This window comes from Bidens hawaiensis, unplaced genomic scaffold (genome assembly GCF_021521415.1).
Source record: "Bidens hawaiensis isolate Kalapana, Puna unplaced genomic scaffold, B.hawaiensis_p1.1 tig00047030_1, whole genome shotgun sequence".
NCBI classification, from domain to species: domain Eukaryota; kingdom Viridiplantae; phylum Streptophyta; class Magnoliopsida; order Asterales; family Asteraceae; genus Bidens; species Bidens hawaiensis.
The window spans coordinates 22,747-31,000 of NW_027498415.1; the positions used below are offsets into that span (position 1 = coordinate 22,747).

An 8,254-nucleotide genomic window follows, 5' to 3' on the forward strand; every position below is an offset into this window, starting at 1 on the left:
GTATAACTATAATAATAAGAACTTGATCGAAAAGTTGAACAAAAGTAGTTTTGCTCATGGAGAGGATAAAGTGGAAGAAGATGATGGTGTGAGTACCCCATGACAATAGAAACGTAATTAGCATTGACTTCTTCCATTTTAAATTTTAAAGTTATTTAAAATCTTTGATAATTTTTCTTAATCATAATATTTATTGTAATTTTAATAATACAAAAGTTATCAAAATTTTCAATAACTAAAATAAAGCACAACCTCCATTAAATATTTAAAAGATTTGACCATCATTAAAATTATTGGAGTGTTACAATCATAATTATTATTATTAAGATTAATATATGAATTGAATTATTTACTTTTAATTTATATTATTTATATTTGAATTATTTAATTAACAAAAAAATTTGAGAGGCCTTTGTATCTATGGAAACTATAGTTATAGACCAATAGATAAATGACATGTGTATAAAAAGCCTATTGCTTTAATAGTATAAGTAGATAATAACCGATAAGATATTCTATTATTTAAAGCCAATAATAACTAATTATAAAAATTAAATGTCTATAAGTCAAGTACTTGATTATATGAACATCTTTTCTCATTAAGATTTCAAAGTTGCAAACATGACATCTGTTTAAAGGAAGAAACAAAGAGGGAAAAAAAGAGTACAAGTTCACTATTATGGGGAGTTTGGTGTAAATAATTCACCAACCCTCCAAGATTTTAAGTGGCCCTCAAACAATGAGGATGTTACACCCTCAACCATCAATGAAATCATGACACACAAATTGATAACAAAGTGAAACAAGAAGGAAGTTCTTATGCATAGTCTTCAGCGGCAGGAAGTGCCTCATATGATCCAATGAAAACATCACCGTAGATGAGCCCGGCTAGCCCACCACCGATCAACGGACCAACCCAGTAAATCCAGTTTTGAGAGAAGTCTCCAGCAACAACAGCAGGCCCAAATGATCGAGCTGGGTTCATTGATCCACCGCTAAAAGGTCCAGCGGCCAAAATGTTGGCTCCAACAATGAAACCAATTGCGATTGGTGCAATGATTCCGAGTGAGCTCTTTTTAGGATCAGCTGCAGTGGCATAAATTGTGTAGACTAGAGCAAAAGTAATAATGATCTCAAAAACAACTCCTTGAACACCATTCATGCCATTTGCAACTCCATGTGTTGGGACGGCCTGTCAAATACCAAATATATAAGCACACATCCAAACTCAAGATTAGGTGTTGTTTTATCATACATATTTAAATGCAAAGTGGGTTAAATTTAAACCAGAATATTCTACTAGTGTAAAAGACATACCAAGCCACCAGTAACAAATTGAAGAAGAAAGCATGCAACGATGCCACCAATCGCCAATCCGAATGTGACAGCTGGATTCAAATGGCCACCTGAGATGTTTGCTGCCATTGATACCCCAACAAACAATGCAAGAGCATGGGCTGTTGCAATTGCGACTAATCCTGCTGGGTCCAATGCTGCATCGGATGTGAGTTTACCTGAAAATTTTATAAAAGGTTATTTTATATTAAATGTGTAGTAAAACATGTTATTGTAAACATTACATTCTTAAGTTCTTTTTTTATGGTATTAGAAAATTGCAAATGTATTATGAGTCCACTACATACTATGTATTAAACCGAGACAATATGCAAATATGCCAAGCTCAATTCAGAACCACCGAATCTAGTGTCAAACATAGTAGGTATATTAACATGAAACAGTATATTCAATTTAAATCATTTATAACGGTCTTTTTGGATTTTTAAGTGTGTATTAAATTCTTATGTAACATAAGCCTTTGAGCCATAAGCTTTTGTAATACCTAAAACCTGAAAGAATGTAAATGCATGTTTAAAGCAGAAACCAACATACCATAAGCAATCGCGGATCCAACACCAGCAAATACAAAAAAGAAGCGTGGCTATGAATTCAGCTAAGTAAGTCTTAATTGAACCAGTACTCAAAGAGTCACCAATGGTTCCAAAAGCCAGCTTCACCATTCTTAGGACTGGAAATAGATCACTAGAAGTGAGAATATGATATGGTTAACTTGCTAAATTTGTGATTTGCCAATGGGTTCATCAAGCTTAATATAGTGCATGAGTTCATAATTTTAAAATAACTCAATTATTTACTTTTTAAGTGAGGTGGATATAACATATATTAACATGTGGCTATGAAGGGCCCAATTTGTGCTGGCACCGACCAAGGGGCCAAGATGGATGGTTTCTGACCGTTGATTGGAGCCGCCCCACCGGCCTTAATTTGTATATATTACATGTTATAACTCGTTCATAATCATAATTACAAAAGTGCAAACTAATGCTATTAAAATACTTTCAATACCAATTTTCATTTTGTCACCAGTCCTTATCATAACATCATGGTTCTTAGTGATTTTGGTCCACAAATTTTGTTTATTTGTTTTTATTGAGAGCCGAAAGTGGGAGGAAAATGCAAAACTATGAAAAGAGAAACTTTAATAATAATAATAATAATAATAATAATAATAATAATTGAGTTTAGTATATGGTTTAAAGATGTGGTAATACGTTTTCCTTTGGTATAGCTTAAAAGGGTTTGTATATAAAACTTTATATATAGTTAGTTCATTTCATTTTAGGATCATTAATCATTAAATTATATTAAAGCATAGTTTTATTTTGAATCTCTTTTAAATATGTATATATATTAGTGGGGGTGGGTATTTGTATAATAATGACTTATCCTATATTACGTACGCGACCTTCCAGAGCGTTAGATTACAAATCACGTGATGATGGTTTCGTAAATAACCCAAAACTAGTTTCGTGATCAAATTCATCGATTACAAATCGAGTATAATCCAATCTCAATACTCTGCGCTCTATCTCATCCAATTTCCGAACCCTAATCAGAGCTTAAAGTATGAAATCTCAAAAGTCAAAATAGAACGTCGTAGAACGTCGTTGAACATCAAGAATCTTCAAATTGATCAAAAGTTGATGATTTAATCAATCGAATTGACGCGTATGAGGCTTTAGAATCATTAATCGATTATGAAAAATTGCATAATAATACACTCAATTGAGCTCTGATCATGGTTCAAGATATCGTTTAAACTCATGTATATTTAGACATTATCAACAAAAAACATAATATGCATTTAAACGTTTTGAACAAAACTGAAGACTCATGTACATTTTAAGGTTCTAACCAAAACAAGCACACTTTAAATGCAACCTTCCGCATTGGTTGGGGAGGAGAATGAAACCTTCTTTATAAGGAGGTGGATACATTCTCCATCATAACACGTTTTGGACATTTAGCGACAGTGGATGAGAGGAGAATTCCACAGTTAAGAGTGCTCTGGTGAAAGTAGTATCAGGATGGGAGACCTTTTGGGTGACGTTCTGGGAAGTCTTCACATGAACAAGCCAAAGAAAATCTGTGAGGCGATGTTGGTACGTCCCAGCCAAAACGGACAATATTATGGTGTGCGGCGGTAGCAGGGCTGTAATTAAACGTTCATGACAAAATTATGACAATAAGAACAAAAATGACCAAAATAAATCACACTTAAAACGTTTAGAACAAAAGTCTAAACACCCAAAACAAAAACTTTAAACATTCACAAGTTCATATATGAAATTAATCTTTCTATAACATGAAATTGAACACTGAAATCACTTTATATAACCTCATAATCATCAAATAATCATCAATCGATCATCAATTTCAATAAATGAACAAATTTGGAACGTATTTAGACTTTATCAATTGAAATCAATTTTCAATTTAACAGAAGTGGAGTCTGTAATGGCATGGGTGATGTTGGTTGAATGGTTGTAACGGTTAATTAGGATGAAAACAAATCGAAAGACAGGGTGTTGCTATTTAATATAGTTTTATAAGGGATTATTGTATTGGATCCTTTATCTATATTAGTATTTAGTACACTAAATAGCTTTGAAAGAGGTGTATTTAGAACAAAATTATTTTGAATTTAATTTTTTTTTGGAATACTTGAATTAAGTATAAATTTCTTTTTAATATGCATATTAAAAACATGTATAACACGATAAGCAGATTAAGTTTATTGTTATTAATAATGGAGTTTTAATCATTCTAAGTTTTAAAGATAAGTTTAGGTAGTTATATTTCAGAAAGAAAATTTAATACTTCATTCACTAATAACTTATAATATTCAACTGTCTTAAAGGTAAATGTATATTTTTGTTTACCTTTTTTACAAGATTCTAATAAATTTGGAATAGTTACACGGATAATCCTAGCTTATGGTTTGACTCGAATTATGGATTCCATCCTTGTGGTTTAAAAATCACGTATCCGCAACTACCTATTTTGCGTTCATAAATGGTCCAAATTAAAGTAAGAAAAGGGGAGAAATAAACATGAACTAGTAACATATGCATCACCCAATGATAAATACAATATGCCGTACACAAATTCAATCACAAAGTACATAAGATCCATAGCAATTTGACTGTTGAGGTCAAACTTGCCATTTTGTAGGTTCAACATAAACATAAATTTTAACTATATCTATCAGCTTTGCCACAAGAGGCATGAATTCCATTCCAACTTGCCCAGCATACATGGTCTCTTTTTAGCAGCCTCATGAGACGAAAAGACAAATTTGTGTTAGGCATGCATGGATGGAATCTAAAACCTGACATTCTGATCAAAATTAAAGCAGTGATAACAAAGTATGAATACAAGTTTTTAGCAAAGTTGAACCCTCCTCGTTTTACCCGGGCTTGGGACCGGCTGAGTTTAACATGAAACCCAGGCAGAGTTAAAACTTGTATTATAAATATAAAAAACGAAACATCAATCAAAGCATATGCAACAGAACACAGCAAACACAGGAAACCCAAGCAGAACTAAAACTTTTTTTTATAAATAAAACCAGCTCCAAATGAAATAGTATAAAGAAAACCAAGAGTATGGTCAAATAACTTGTATCCATAAAAAGAAACCAATCTTAAACGACCTGAATCTCAAGAACAGAAGTAAAATTTCCCTCTAAATATTAAAAAACCTCACTTAAAATATAAACTCTCTTTAACGTCAATTTTTAATAAAGAATCCTAATAGATGATTCACATTCTTGGATAAATGTGTTTATGATGTAGCGAAAAGCTAAGAAATTTGAAAAAAAAATTTTGGATAAGCAACTCAAAAATTCCAAAAATCAAATTTACTTAATGCTATCATGGGTTATATGTGAAAACGAATCAAGATTTTTACCACCCTAGTCTAAAAATTAGAAAATGCATATAAAAAAAAATCATAGACCAACTATTAGAAAGCTCAATGGTATGCCTAATAAGTCTTGTCATTCAAGCATACACACATAAGAAATTAAAAATTAATAATAAAGAATATAAAAAGAAGAAAATAGCAAAAGGATGCTCATCAAACCTATAAGGCTATAATACCACAGAAGGTAACTGAATCATAAACAACCCAACAAATAAAACTAGGATAACCAGATGGAAGCACCAGTGATAACCGTTGCACCGCTTGAACTTTCGATAAACTATCAACAATAAAAACAAGATGGCCCTTTCCAGTGCCAGCACCAAAGAGTAATTAGCATAAGCTAGTTAATAATAGACACCCTAATGATCCTCCCAAAAGTCCGCTAGAACACAAACTACACCCACCCAAAAACAAACCTCAAATGACCATCCACCCACGACAAATAAGTGAGCATGCCCCTAGAAACTGCATTTATTTACCAAAAAATAGATGAACTAAATGCTTCCATAATCAAATCAGATATAAGACAGTAACTAAGGTAACTAAAACCAAAGGAGATCAGATAGAACCAGAGGGAAGCAAAGATCTTACTCCACAACCTACCACCAAAACAAAGAACATAACACTTCCTCATACACAACATTAGAAGATAGCATAGTAACATAACAGCACAAATAATCTACAATTGTTGATGATTCGATCAGCATGTACAATTAGGCCCTAACTCCTAGGCATGAAAAACTAGAAACGGATAAATGACAGTCGAACTTCTTTCAGAGTCAACATCATCCAATCTTGCATTGCCTAACCTACAAATTAGACACCGCATATAACATCCACGACTTGCAAAAGAACCATGTGAAGGAAATCCAGCAAGTGAGAAGAGATCATACAAAACTGTCCAAGCCCAAGCGCCAATCTACAGTAACAGATCATGCAATTTTGAATCGCCTAGGCCACCTAGCATGTGAGAACAAAAAAGAACAAACTGGAACCATGGTTCAGTCGTTTAGACAGCATTCAATCTAATGCACAATAGACAACCCCAGGTAGAAGATACTACAAGAAAACCTGGAATCCACTATCGTCATGCGATGAACAGCTCGGATGATTGATGATACCTAAATATATTTTCTCGCTCCTTCCTAAAATCCCTACAAACCATTGAATCTGAAAACCTCTGGTCCAGCAACCAGAATTCAAAACGAAAGTAGCAATTAATGACACAGCAAAGATTCCAGAATTAAACACATCGTCGGCGCTGTTACGAACAGCTTTCTACTCCAAATCAGCAAACGCTGATGATACAAGAGAAAGAACCTGGTGTATGAATATTTGCCGTGACATCTTTCTACTTCAATCCAGCTATAAAATCAAAAGCATACCAAAAGCTCTACAGCATCAGCTACCAACACACCGCATGAGCCTTCTATCATCTATCAACAAAAAAAAAACAAAATTCCCGTTTTCCCGTGCCAGCATCAAAAAGGTAAGCAGAATCTAAGCTATTGAAAGACATCATTATGATACCCCCAAAGGCCCCCCTGTCCAAACTTCACCCACCAAACTAACCTCAATTGACCATCCACCCACAACAAAAAGTCAACATGTCCATAGAGAATGCTGTTATTTGCCCAAAAAAACAGATGGAACCAAATAGCTTCTGAAACCAGACAGATAATAAGACTACCAGTAAGGTAAGAGGATACCAGATAGAACCAGAAGGATGCAATGATTGTTATTAAAAAAACAGATGGAACCAAATAGCTTCTGAAACCAGTCAGATAATAAGACTACCAGTAAGGTAAGAGGATACCAGATAGAACCAGGATGCAATGATCATACTCCACAACCTAACCCCGAAACAAAGAACATAATCCTCATACACAACATTGGAAGACTTGATCGGTATAACCAAAACGCAGATAATGCAAGAGAACGAACCTGGTGCATGAAGATCTGCCACATCTTTGAAACCAGACTATACATCAAACTAGGGGTGTGCACAATTAGGTTTTTAAAATATTTAAAAATTCAGTTCGCAATTAGGTTTTTAAAATTTTTAAAAAATTCAGTTCGTTTTGCATTTGAGTGTAAAAATTTTGAGCCGAATATTTTTTGCTGTCCAAAATAATAATAATTTTGGGCCTAAAATGGTTTTGTTAACGGTAATTAAAGATTTGGAGTTACATGTTTTTTAAATTTTTATGAACTACTTAAAATAAAAAAGATTAAAAAAACAAAATCTATAAATTCGATTCGTTTTTTTGGTTTTTATTACATGCAAAACCAAAGCCGAACCATAAGTTCGGTTTTTACAAAAATATAAAACCAAACCGTCAGTTTTTGTTCAATTCGATTTTTTCGATTTGGTTTTTCGGTTTTGGACCCTTTTTTGGTTTGGTTTTATGCAACCCCTAGAAGTTATACAGCATCAGCGATAACCAGTACACCACTTTAGCTTTCTATCATCTATCAACAACAAAAACAAGATGACCTGTTTCCCATGCCAGCATCAAAAAAGTAAGCAGAACCTAAGCTTAATAATAGCCATCTTTATGATGATACTCCCAAAGGCCCCCTGGCCAAACTTTACCCACCAAACCTCATATGGCAACAAAAAGTGTTTATCATAGAGAATGCTGTTATTTTCCTGAAAAAAAACAAATGAACACGGCCTAGCCAGAAAACATGATCCAATCCTGCATTGTCTAACCTATAAATTAGATAGCACATCTAATCATTGCATCAATAACCTCATGCACACAAAGTATAGGTGTTAGAAGGACGAACTCAAGAAAAGCGTGATACTAGATCCATAACTTGAAATAACACCATGCCAAGTGTTTCCAACAGTTATCGTTCAAAATTGTCCAAGTGCAAGTATGCCATCTACAGAAACTAATACCATTAGTCACTAAGCACATTAGGGCAAAAGAAAATTTGTTGGGAGGTCATGGTTTAAGAT

General features: G+C 33.5%; 1 pseudogene; it reads right to left on the reverse strand.

Moving 5' to 3' along the window:
* Window positions 1-721: 721 nt before the first annotated feature.
* Window positions 722-2,018, reverse strand: LOC143596825 (putative aquaporin TIP-type RB7-5A; annotated as a pseudogene).
* Between the last annotated feature and the right edge of the window lie 6,236 nt (window positions 2,019-8,254).